Source organism: Otolemur garnettii, unplaced genomic scaffold (assembly GCF_000181295.1).
Source record: "Otolemur garnettii isolate 467f Iridium unplaced genomic scaffold, OtoGar3 scaffold00068, whole genome shotgun sequence".
In the NCBI taxonomy this organism is placed as follows: Eukaryota; Metazoa; Chordata; class Mammalia; order Primates; family Galagidae; genus Otolemur; species Otolemur garnettii.
In genome coordinates this window covers 2527171-2539255 of record NW_003852463.1, presented here as the reverse complement: position 1 = coordinate 2539255, position 12085 = coordinate 2527171, and the positions used below count along the sequence as shown (strand labels likewise).

At 36.1% G+C, this 12085-nt stretch overlaps 1 protein-coding gene across 1 annotated transcript in view; it reads left to right on the top strand.

The window, feature by feature from the left end:
- The window catches only part of ALMS1 (ALMS1, centrosome and basal body associated protein), a 204561-nt gene that overhangs the window by 146209 nt on the left and 46267 nt on the right, over nt 1-12085 (top strand). The gene's annotated exons all lie outside the window — the stretch shown is intronic.

The window sequence follows — 12085 nt, the reverse complement described above, 5'->3', positions numbered from 1 at the left end:
GAAACATCATGTCTCAATACTAAAACCTAAAGATATTCCAGACGATTATGACAAAAGACATCATAAATATAAACTTCTAAAAAATTACTGTAAAAAATAACCAACATGAAATCTATTTATGTTTTTTCATGGTCGCCTTTTTTTCTGACATAAAAGAAAAGCATATAGAACACGAACCATTACAACCCAGCAGTCAAGCTTTACCTCTTAGATAGGGTAAAATAGAACAGTACCTAGATAAGGAGAGAAAAGCATCTAGGAGCTGATATATATAATCTATATTTTGAAAATAGTCTAGATTCAACTGATAGAGTGCATGAAATAAATGATTTTTGAAAAGGGTACCAAGAATATACAATGGGGAAATGATTGTCTCTTCAACAAAGGGTGTTGGGAAAACTGGATGTCTATATGCAAAAGATTAAAGTTGGTCTTTCTTTTTTTTTTTTTTGGGAGAGAAAGAGTCTCACTTTGTTGCCCTCGGTAGAGTGCTGTGGCATCACATAGCTCACAGCAACCTCCAACTCCTGGGATTAGGTGATTCTCTTGCCTTAGCCTCCCGAGTAGTTGAGACCACAGGCAAAGTTGGTCTTTCTTTATACTATATATAAAAACTAACCCAGGATGGAGTAGAGATATAAATATAAGACCTAAACCATAAACTCTTACAATAAAACATAGGGGACAAGCTTTAGGACATTGAGCTCAGCAACAATTTCTTGAATATGACACCAAAAGCAAAAGTAAACAAGTGAGACTATATCAACCTTGAAACTTATACATACTGGAGGAAACAGTACATAATGAGCATGAATAGGCAACCTACAGAATGAGGGAAATGCTTATAAATCACATATCTGATAAGGGGTTAATATCCAGAATATATAAAGAACTTCCACTCAATAAGAAGAAAACAAGCAACCTAATTTTAAAGTGGGTAAAGGACTTGAAGAGATAGTTCTTCAAAGAAGATATACTAATGGGCAGTAAGTATGTGGAAAGATGCTCAACATCTCTAATCATAAGAAAAATATAAATAAAAACTACAGTGAGAAAACACTTTACAACTATTAGGAAGGCCACTATCAAAACAGCAGAAGATAAAAAGTGTTGGTGCATATGCAAAGAAATCGAAACCTAGTGCACTCTTTGTCAGAATGTAAACAGGTACAGGCATTATGGAAGACAGTATGAAGGTTCTTCTAAAAAGTGAAAGGAATTACCCATAAGATACAACAGTCCCACATCTGGACGTATAACCTACAGAATTCATCTCAGTATGGTGGCTCACACCTGTAATTCTAGCAATTTGGGAGGTAAACATGGGAAAATCACTGCTGCTTGTCTTACTTAGCAGCCGACTTGTCCTAGGGCCCACAGTCTGGCCCTCCAACGGTCTGAGGGACAGTGAACTGGCCCCCTGTTTAAAAAATTTGAGGACCCCTGATTCCGTGCATATGAAGTATCTAAGTAGTTGAAATCATGGAAATAGAAAGTGGAAAGGTAGTTGCTAAGGGCTGCAGGAGTTAGTGTTGAGTAGGCATAGTTTCAGTGTTAACAAATTGAAAAAGAGATATATTGCACAACAGTGTGATATATTGTACACTTAAAACGGTTAAGATGGTAAATTTAATGTCATATGATTTTTACCACATACTTAAAAATACTAACTATATAAGATGAAGCAATTCTGCAGTGGGTAGTATGGGAGAAATAGCTTGCAAAAGAAAGATGGAAATATGATTTATATAGGCACATTGTAGGAGACACAAGAAAATTTTTCCTACATGTTAAATAAATTTAGAAGAAATGTGTGAGATAAAAGTTGATACAATAATGAGATGAAAAGGAGATTTAGGAGATAGGAGAATAAATTGAAGGGAAAAAATTACATCAATTAGGAAAAAGAATGGAATTTGAGGACTGATAATGAAAACCTAACAGCACAATAATGTCTGTTGTTACCTGTAACAAAGATAACAGAAAAGTAATAAACAGATAAGGAAAAATTGAACCTGCAATTTAAAAAGAAACTTTATAAGTTTCCAACCAAGTACTGGGAAAAATTTGTATGTAATGATCAATATTGGGACATATGTTGGTGGTAGAATTGAACTTCAAAGAAAAAGAATGAATTTTTCCATGCAAAAATGCAAGAAGGAAAGCAAAAAGACCATTATGAAGAGGATAGGCAGATGAAAGAGAGTTTAAGGTAGTATAAATAAACTAATTGCATCTTTAAAATTGATAAACCAAGAAATACAAAAAAAAAAAAGATACATGATACAGCAACAGCAAAAATAAATAAGTGGGACTTGATTAAATTAAACTTTTGCACAGCAAGGGAAATAATCAACAGAGCAAGTAAATAACCTACTAAATAGGAGGAAACATTCACAAACTATCCATCTGATAAAGGGCTGATAACCAAAATCAGTAAAGAAACAAATCAGCAAGAAAAAAAATAACTTGGTTAAAAAGTGAGCAAAGGACAAGAACAGAAGCTTTTCCTTTTTTCTTTTTTTTTTCAGTTTTGGCGGGGGCTGGGTATGAACCCGCCACTTCCGGCATATGGGGCCATAGCCCTACTTCTTTAAGCCACAAGTGCTGCCCGTGAATAGAAGCTTTTCAAAAGAAGATTGACAAATGTTCAACAAACATGAAAAAATGCTCAGTGTCACTAATCATGAGGGAAATGCAAATTAAAACCACAATAAAACATCATATTACCCCTGTCAGAATGGCTGTTACTAAAAAGTCAAATACCAAAAGATGCTAGCATGGATGCAAAGAGAAAGAAACACTTACACTTTGTTGGTGTGACTGCAAATAACTTCAGTGGAAAACAGTATGGAGATTTCCCAGAGAGCTAAAAGTATACCTACCATTTGATCTAGTAGTGCCACTGGTAGGTATGTACACAAAGTAAAAGAAGTCATTTTATCAAAAAGACACCTGCACTGGAATGTTTATTACAGCACAATTCATTCCCATTTGCAAAGATGTGGAATCAACATAATTGCTTGTCAATTTATGAGTGGATTAACAAGTTTTGGTATGTATGTATCATGGAGTACTTAATCAGCAGCAAAAATAAATGAGTTAATATCTTTTGCAGCTATTTGGATGAAACTGGAGTACATCATCCTAAGTAAAATATCCCAGGAATGGAAAACAAACACTACATGTACTCTCTAATAATTTGAATCTAATTGATGGGCACACATGGACACAGAAGTAAAAGTTATTGGAAATTAAAGGGGCAAGGGAGGGCTGGGCAAGGTGGTTCACACCTGTAATCCTAGCACTCTGGGAGATTGAGTCTGGTGAATTATTTGAGTTCAGGAGTTCAGGACCAGCCTGAGCAAGGCTGAGACCCCCATCTCTACTAAAAATAGAAAAACTAGCCAGGCATTGTGGCAGGCGCCTGTAGTCCCAGCTGCTTGGGAGGCTGAGGCAAGTGGATTGCTTGAGTCCCAAGAGTTTGGGGTTACTGTGTGCCATGACACTACCATAGCACTCTACCCAGGGTGACAGAGTGATAGTCTGTCTCCAAAAAAAAAGGGGGGGGGGAGATGGGAAAAAGGGAGGGGTAAAAATTGTACCTAAAAGGCACAATGGACTATTCAAGTGATAGACACACTAGTAGCCCTTACTTAAGCATTATAAAAACTATCCACATAACAAAACATTTGTACCTCTTAATATTTTGAAATTAAAAAAAAGAAATACATATATAATCATAGTATTTAAAATATAAAAGTTGTTTCTAAAAGAGTTAAAATCAAACTATAAAACATCCAGAATCTTTAGAAAAATGGCAGGGGTAGGCCTGGGGGTAAAGGAAAGAAAATAGAGTGTAGTAAATTTGTAACAAAAGAAAAAATATGATAAAAATTTTTAAAATGGAGAAAATAGGCAGCTATCTATGAATAAACCAGATTCACCTATATTAAAAAAACTTTGCAGATTGAATTAAAAAACAAACTTGCTTCCATGCTATATAGCAGAGACATCAAAAGTAAAATGATTCAGAAAGGTTAAAAGTAAAAAGGAAATTTTACTTTCAAAATCTGAAGAAAATTTTTCTTCAAAAAGAAATGTGAGGCCATTAATATAGATGAGGTTAAATTTACCAACAGTCTTATAGGAATTAAAGAGCAATATTTTTATACTGATTTGCATTCCACAATGTAGATATTTTGCATAAATCTTTAAACATCAAATAACTTTGCATAAAAAATTTATAAAATGAGAATCACAGGTTCCATCAGTAATGAAGTTTAGAGTGCCTTATAAAAGAATGAAGATATTAAGTTATGTGAAAAAAACTCTTGGACTGTATCATTAGGTAAAGGGTATTTTAGAGATAGAGAGGAGGGTCGAATTTGCTTATGTGGGAGAAAGAATAAAGTAGACCATAATTAACAAAAACCCTAAGAGACTTTTAAAGAGAAATGAGCAAATACAGAATAATAGTAGGGAGCTTGAACGCACATAGTTAGCTCATGACAGATCATAAAGTTGAAATTTAGTTTTAAAGAGTGAAATTTAAAAAACATCTGGCAATAACGTAAATAATAAGCTTGATCTAATTTTTTAATATATGGTGTGTGTGTATTTATATAGTCTGTGTGATTTTAATAACTTTAAAATCTTTTTTTAAATGACCATAGAATATTTTTATACCATTTTATTCTATAAATTTTCATGTACAAGTTTTTATATGGATATATTTCTTACAGGAGTGGCATTGCTAAGTTGACAATGTTTAATCATTTGAGTAACCGTAAGACTGCCAAAGCTACTGCTTCATTTTACATCCAAGCAACAGCATATGAGGTTCCAGCTTTTCCACAACTTTGTCAGCACTTGTTACTATATGTCTTTTTTATTACAGCTATCCTAGAATGGATGAAGTAGTATCTCATTTTGCTTTTGATTTGCATTTCCTTCATGACGAATGATGTTGAGCATCTTTTCATGTGCTTATTGTCCAGCTATATATCTTCTTTCCAGAACTATGTATTCAGATTCTGGGTTTGTTTGTAATTAAGTTATTTGTCTTTTTGTTATTAGTTAGTTATTAAGAGTTCTTTATGTGTATTCTAGATACATGTCCCTTATCAGATACATGATTTGCAGATATGTTCTCCCATTCTTTGGGTTCTTTTTCACTTTCTCTATGATGTCCTTTAAAGGACCAAGGTTTTTAAATTTGATGAAGTCTAATTTATGTTTTGTGTTTCATTGATTATGCTTCTAGTGTTATAGAATCCTTTGTCAAATTTGGGGTCATAAAGATTTACCTCTGTTTTCTTTTAAGAGTTTTATAGTTTTAGCTTTTACACGTAGGTTGATTTTTGCATTTGATGTGAAGTAAGGATCCAAATTTATCTTTTCCATGTGGATATCCAGCTGCCACAGTGTCATTCTTTCCCCAGTGAATGGTCTTGGTACTCTTTTATCAAAAATCAGTTCACCATAAATGTATGGGGTTTGTTTCTGGACTCCTAATAATATTCTGTTGATCTTTATGTTTATTCTTGTGTCAGTACCAAACTCTTGATTACTGTTGCTTTGTAGTAAGTTTTTGGAATTGTCCTCTAACTTTGCTTCATTTTTCATAATCATGACGGCTATTCTGGGTGACTTACATTTCTGTACAAATTTTAGAATTATCTTGGCAACTTTTTTTTTTTTAAGAGACAGAATCTCAATTTATCACCCTCGGTAGAGTGCCGTGGCATCACAAGTCACAGCAACCTCCAACTCCTGGGCTTAGGTGATTCTCTTGCCTCAGCCTCCCAAGTACCTGGGACTGCAGGCCATAAGCGCCTGGCTAATTTTTTTTGCAGTTTAGCCAGGGCTAGGTTCAAACCTGCCACCGTTGGTATGTGGGGCCAGCGCCCTACGCTGAGCCACAGGTACTGCCCCATCTTGACAATATCTGCATAGAGGCAGGTTAGATTCTGATAGGGATTATATTGAATCTGTAGATCAGTTCAAGGAATATTGTCTCTTTAAAAATAAGTCTTTCAATTCATAGTATGGGATGTTTTTCATTATTTAGATCTTTAATTTCTCAACAGTGTCTTGTAGTTTACAGAATATAGTTTTGCATTTTTTAAATTAAATGTATTCTTAAATATTTTATTATTCTTAATGTTCTTATGAATAGGATTTTCTTAATTTCATTTTTTGTTTATTATAAGTGTAGAAAATGCAATTGATTTTTATATTTGTTTTCTGCAACCTTAGTGAACTCATTTATTTGTTCTAATTTTTTATGGATTTCTTAGGATTTTCTAGATATGAGATCTGAGATCTTGTCATCTACAAATATAGTTTTGCTGCTGCTTTTACAATCCGAATGCCTTTTGATTTTATTCATTTGTTTTGTTTTTGTGTTTGCTGAATTGTCCTGGATAGCACTCCAGTACAATGTCGAATAAAAGTGGCAACAGCAGATGTACTCTTGTGTCTTCCATCTTAGAAGGCGAGCATCTAGTCTTTCACCACTTAAGTATAATTTTACCTGTTAATAGATGTTCTGTATCAGAATGAGGAAGTTCTTTCTATTCCTGGTTTGTTGAGTATTGTTATTTAAAAAGGGGCTGGTGGCTCGGCACCTGTGGCTCAAGCGGCTAAGGCGCCAGCCACATACACCTAAGGTGGCGGGTTTGAATCCCCCGGGCCCGCCAAACAACAATGATGGCTGCAACCAAAAAAAATGGCCAGGCGTTGTGGCGGGCGCCTGTAGTCCCAGCTACTTGGGAGGCTGAGGCAGGAGACTCGCTTGAGCCCAGGAGTTGGAGGTTGCTATGAGCATGATGCCATGGCACTCTACCCAGGGGGATAGCTTGAGGCTCCGTCTCAAAAAAAGGGGGGGGCTGGTGTCACTGGCAGCCATGAAGGCTCATGCCTGTAATTCTAACACTCTAGGAGGGCAAGACAGGTGGATCCCTTCAGCTCAGGAGTTTGAGACTAGTCTGAGCAAGAGTGAGACCCCATCTCAACTAAAAATAGAAAACTAGCTGGGCATTCTGCCACATGCCTGTAGTACCAGCTCAAGCCCTAGAGTTTAGAGTTGTATGAGCTATGACAGTACAGCACTCTACCCAGGGCGACAGAGTGATACTCTGTGTCCCCCCCCCAAAAAGAGGAGGTGGCTAGATTTTGTTAAATGTTTTTTCTGCTTCTGTATCTCAGTAGAATCTCAGTTTCTCAGATGAAGTGATTTTTGTTTCTTATTCTGTTGATTGATTTTTAAATGTTGAGCCAACCTTGCATTTGCAGGATAAATCCTACTTGGCCAAGGTGTATAATTCTTTTTATGTGTTGCTAGATTTGGTTTATTACTGTTTTGTTAAGGACTTTTTTTGTGTCCATATTATAAGAGATACTAGATTGCTGTTTATGATATGTTTGTTGGTTTTTCATATAAGGGTTTAACACTGGGTTCATAAAATTAGTTGGGGTATGTTCTCTAAAGTTTTAGAAGACTTTGTGGAAAAAAACTAGTATTAATTCTTCAAATGATTGGTAGAATTCATTAGAGAATCCATCTGGGCCTTTACTTTGTAGATACATTTTTAAATTAATAATCTCATCTGTTCACTTGATACAGGTTTATTCTGATTGTCAGATTTAGTACATGGTGACTTTTTAAGAATGGAATTTGTCCATTTCATCTAAATTATCTAATTTGTTGGCACACTATTATTCATAGTATTCCTTTATAATCCTTTGTATTTCTATAATACAATAGTAATGTTGCTTCTTTCATTTTTGATACAAATATTCTTATTCTATTCTTGGTCAATCTAGCAATCAGGGAACAGTGAGAGATTAATAATAAAATAAAACAATTATAACAGTGTGTTATAAAAATTATCTGAATGTGGCCTCTCCCGCAAAATATCTTACTTTACTCTACTTACCCTTTTTCTTGTGATGATGCAAGGTAATAGATGGATGGGGTAATGAGATAAAGTGAAGTAAATGATGTAGGTATTGTGATTTAGGGTCAGGCAACTATACATGCAAATATACTGAGCATTTACTCTGTGATAGAGGTGTCATTTCAGATCAATTTGGAAAAAAAGATTATTTGACAAATAATGCCAAGATACCTTTTTTTTTTATTTTTTTTTGGAGACAGAGTCTCACTGTGTTCCCTTGGGTAGAGTGACATGGTGTCACAGCTCACTGCAATCTCCAACTCTTGGGCTTAAGCGATTCTCTTAGCCTCCCAAGTAGCTGGGACTACAGGTGTCTGCCACATTGCCTGGCTATTTTTGGTTGTAGTTGTCATTGTTGTTTGGCAGGCCAGGGCTGGGTTTGAACCCACCAGCTCCATTGTATGTGGCTGTCACCCCAGCCGCTGAGTTACAGACACTGAACTGCCAAGGTGCTTTTTTAGCCATTTGAAATCTGGAGAGAATTTAAGTTGCAGCTCTTCCTTACTCTTGTCACCAAAATTGACAAAGATCTACATGTAAAGATCATTAAAGTCCTGATGAAAGCATGGATTATTACAGCTTTTCTAATAAAGTGGAATGGGGGAAGACTTTCAAGATCTGAAAATCTGGGAGTCATAAATGTATAAAAAAGATTTGATATATGTATCTACATATTAAAGTTTCTTCATGGTGGGAAATATTGCAAAGTCAATTTATGAAAATTTGTAAATGGAAAGTGGGAAAACAGTTTTAAGAAATTGAGAAACTTCAGAAAAGGGGCTGGTTTTCTTACTCTGCAAAGAGCTTTTTACAAATCAAAGACAATAGAAAAACAACCAACATGAACTAAAAGTTTACGGTAAAAATACATACGGCTATTAAAACGTATAAAGCAATACTTAACGTTCTTAGTAATTAAATATGTTAAAACCATGGATTTTATCTCGCCTATCAGAATAGCACAGATGAAAAAATTTTTTCTTTTTTTTTTTTTTAAATTCAGATTGATATCTGGGTACAAATGTTTAGATTACATTGTTTTTGGTTCTGAGATAAAGTTCAAGTTGTAGTTGAGCCCTTCACCCAGCAGGTGTACTGTATACCCTTACTTTGTGCATATTAGGTGAGAACTTGGCAATAACCCTTCATCCTCCCTTTATACTTTCCTTCCTCCCCTGCTCCCTCACCCTCCCATAAAAAGACTTGGATCCTTAGTATAGTTGAATACATGGAGAAACATTCACATACTCCCATAGGCTATTGTTAGAAGTACAGATTTGTTACACCGTTTTTTGTTTGTTTGTTTTGTTTTTTGAGACAAAGCCTCAAGCTATCCCCCTGGGTAGAGTGTCATGGCATCACAGCTCACAGCAACCTCCAACTCCTGGGCTCAAGCGAGTCTCCTGCCTCAGCCTCCCAAGTAGCTGGGACCACAGGCGCCCACCACAGCACCTGGCTATTTTTTTGGTTGCAGCCATTGTTGTTTTGGCGGGCCGGGCTGGATTCGAATCTGCCACCTTAGGTGTATGTGGCTGGCACCTTAGCCACTTGAGCCACAGGCGCCAAGCCTGTTGCACCGTTTTTGAAGGTATGGGACAATTTGGCAATATCTAACTCATATGGAAATGAATTTTCCCTTTCGCACAGCATTTCCACTTAAGTAGTTGTAGATATACGGATAAACTGTACCCAGAAAAATAAAATTTCGCTCATATGCACACACACACATTTAGATGTTTGCTGCAGCATACTGTGGAAGAATAACAATTGCAAACAACCCAATTAATTACCTAGTTAAATTATGGTATATCAAATCAGTTTGTATATAATGTTTTGTATATGCATAATATCTTTTTTTTTTAAGAGACAGAGTCTCACTTTGGTAGAGTGCAGTGGCGTCACAGCTCACAGCAACCTCCCGCTCTTGGGTTTAGGTAACTCTTTTGCCTCAGCCTCCCAAGTTGCTGGGACTACAGGTGCCTGCCACAACACCTGGCTATTTTTTGTTGCAATTTGGCTGGGGCTGGATTCGAACCCGCCACCCTCAGTATATGGGGCCAGTGCCCTACTCACTGAGCCATAGGCACCACTCTGCAGAGTATCTTTCTTTGAACAAATATTTTTGTACTACTAGGCAGGAATTTTAATGGACATAAGAAAACTTGTTTTTTAGTGGTTATCACTAGAAAGTAGGACTAGGAGGTTCAGGGACAGTGGGGGAGGAGGGCTTTTATTTTTCACCTTAAATTCTTCCATGTTATTTGGATATTTTGTATGTTTAATTTTTAAAAAAAGTAAATATTTTCAGTGTGTTTTGATGTACTTTAGAGGAATTTTGCAAATGTGTATAAAATTAATTTCATCATCAGAAGTAAATAACCACCTCAACTAGTTTGACCTTTGCTTGTAACAAAGTGCCATGAGGTAGTGTTCTGTTGTTCTATAGAGCTCTTTAAACTTAAGAAATTCAATTTGCTTATTTTCTACTATTCCTTATATATTTTACTTCACTCCCAAGTCAGGGGGACTGTGTTGGTTAAAAATACTGATAATAAGACAAACATATTTTAGAGTCATGTTATCTAGTTTCCTATTATTTTACTTCTTTGAGTGTATTCTTTGTGAAATAAGCTATAATTATGGTACTCCCCTGTTTAAAATGGTATACTGGCTCTTCATTTCTTTTAAGAATAAAAACTAAAATTCTTAACCTAGTTTTCCAGGCTCTGTAGAACTTGATCTGAAATAACCTTTCCTCCTTTATTTTCTTCTATTTTATAAGTTGTATGAGCAGCACACACTGAAAAATTATACTTTCCTTTATTTATTCAGTGCTTTCCCACTCATAGGCCTCTTTGCTCCTGCTATGTGATGAAGTGGGGAAGAGGTCTGCACGTTCTCCTCAATTATAGGGTTGAAGTCTACCATTCTAAACAGGGGAATACCATTGCCAAGGAGAGTGGTATACAAAGAGAAAGGAAAGTTATATACTACTTTTGTGCCTTGTTAAGGAATTTGGATTTTGTTCTATGTGTAATAAAAAGCCATTGAAAATTGCTAAGTAGATGACAGGTTCTGTTTACATTTTTTAAAAATTACTTTGACTACTATTTGAAGAATAGTTGAGAAAAGGACAAGGAAGGACAGAAGTCTATTAGAGACATCCAGTACTGTGAGAGGAAATAGAATTGGATGGATTTGTGATTATTTTGTGTGGGATTAATGGCAGGAACAGGAAGAAAAGGGAGTTGGAAGTACAAGAACAACTCCCAGATTTTGGTTTGGGCAATAGGGTGATGTGCCATTTACAGAGATGTAGAAGACTGAGAGAGGTATAGTTCTATAGGAGGCTAGAACGGAGTTTAGTTTGGGACATTTAAAATATAGATGGCTGTGGCCAAGTAGAAATAACCGGTATAAAGTTGAGTATATGAATCTGGAGCTCAACAGAAGAATCATAGTTTGAAACGTAAGTTTGAGAGTAGTTAACAGCATGGAGATGGTACTACAGGAAGAGGTAAGATCACCCAGGAAGAGAATGTAGAATGAGAACATCTGCTGATATTGACCATACATGCAGATCCTTGATCATACTAGTAAAAGCAGTTTTAGTCCAGTAGTATGACTGTACTCTCAAGTAATTTGAAGAGTGAGTTAGGGTAGGAAAAGAGGTAAAGAAGAGGAAAATATGTATTTCCTACTTTATAAGCTTTGCTATGAAGAGAAACAAAGAAATGGGCTAGTGCAGTGGTTCTCAACCTGTGGGGTCACAAACCACAGGAACTGTAGTAAAGGACCGTGGTGTTAAGAAGGTTGAGAACCACTGGGCTAGTGCCTAGAGGAAGATGTGAGGGTTTTCTAAAGATATGATATACTAAATAATGCTTTCATGTTGTTGGAAAGTCTCTTTTAGAAGGGGAGAACCTGGAGACATAAGACAGGATAGGAAAAAGAATCAAAGTCTTGAAAGATGAGTTGGCCTCCAGAGCACCAGTAGAGGGGCTTGCATTTAAAAGAAGGAAGGATGGTTCTGCCTCTGTATCCAAAAAAGGTTGTAGGAACAGGTGGAGTGGCATGGATAGCAGTTGCCTCAGGGCAACCACACATGATGCTCCCTCTGC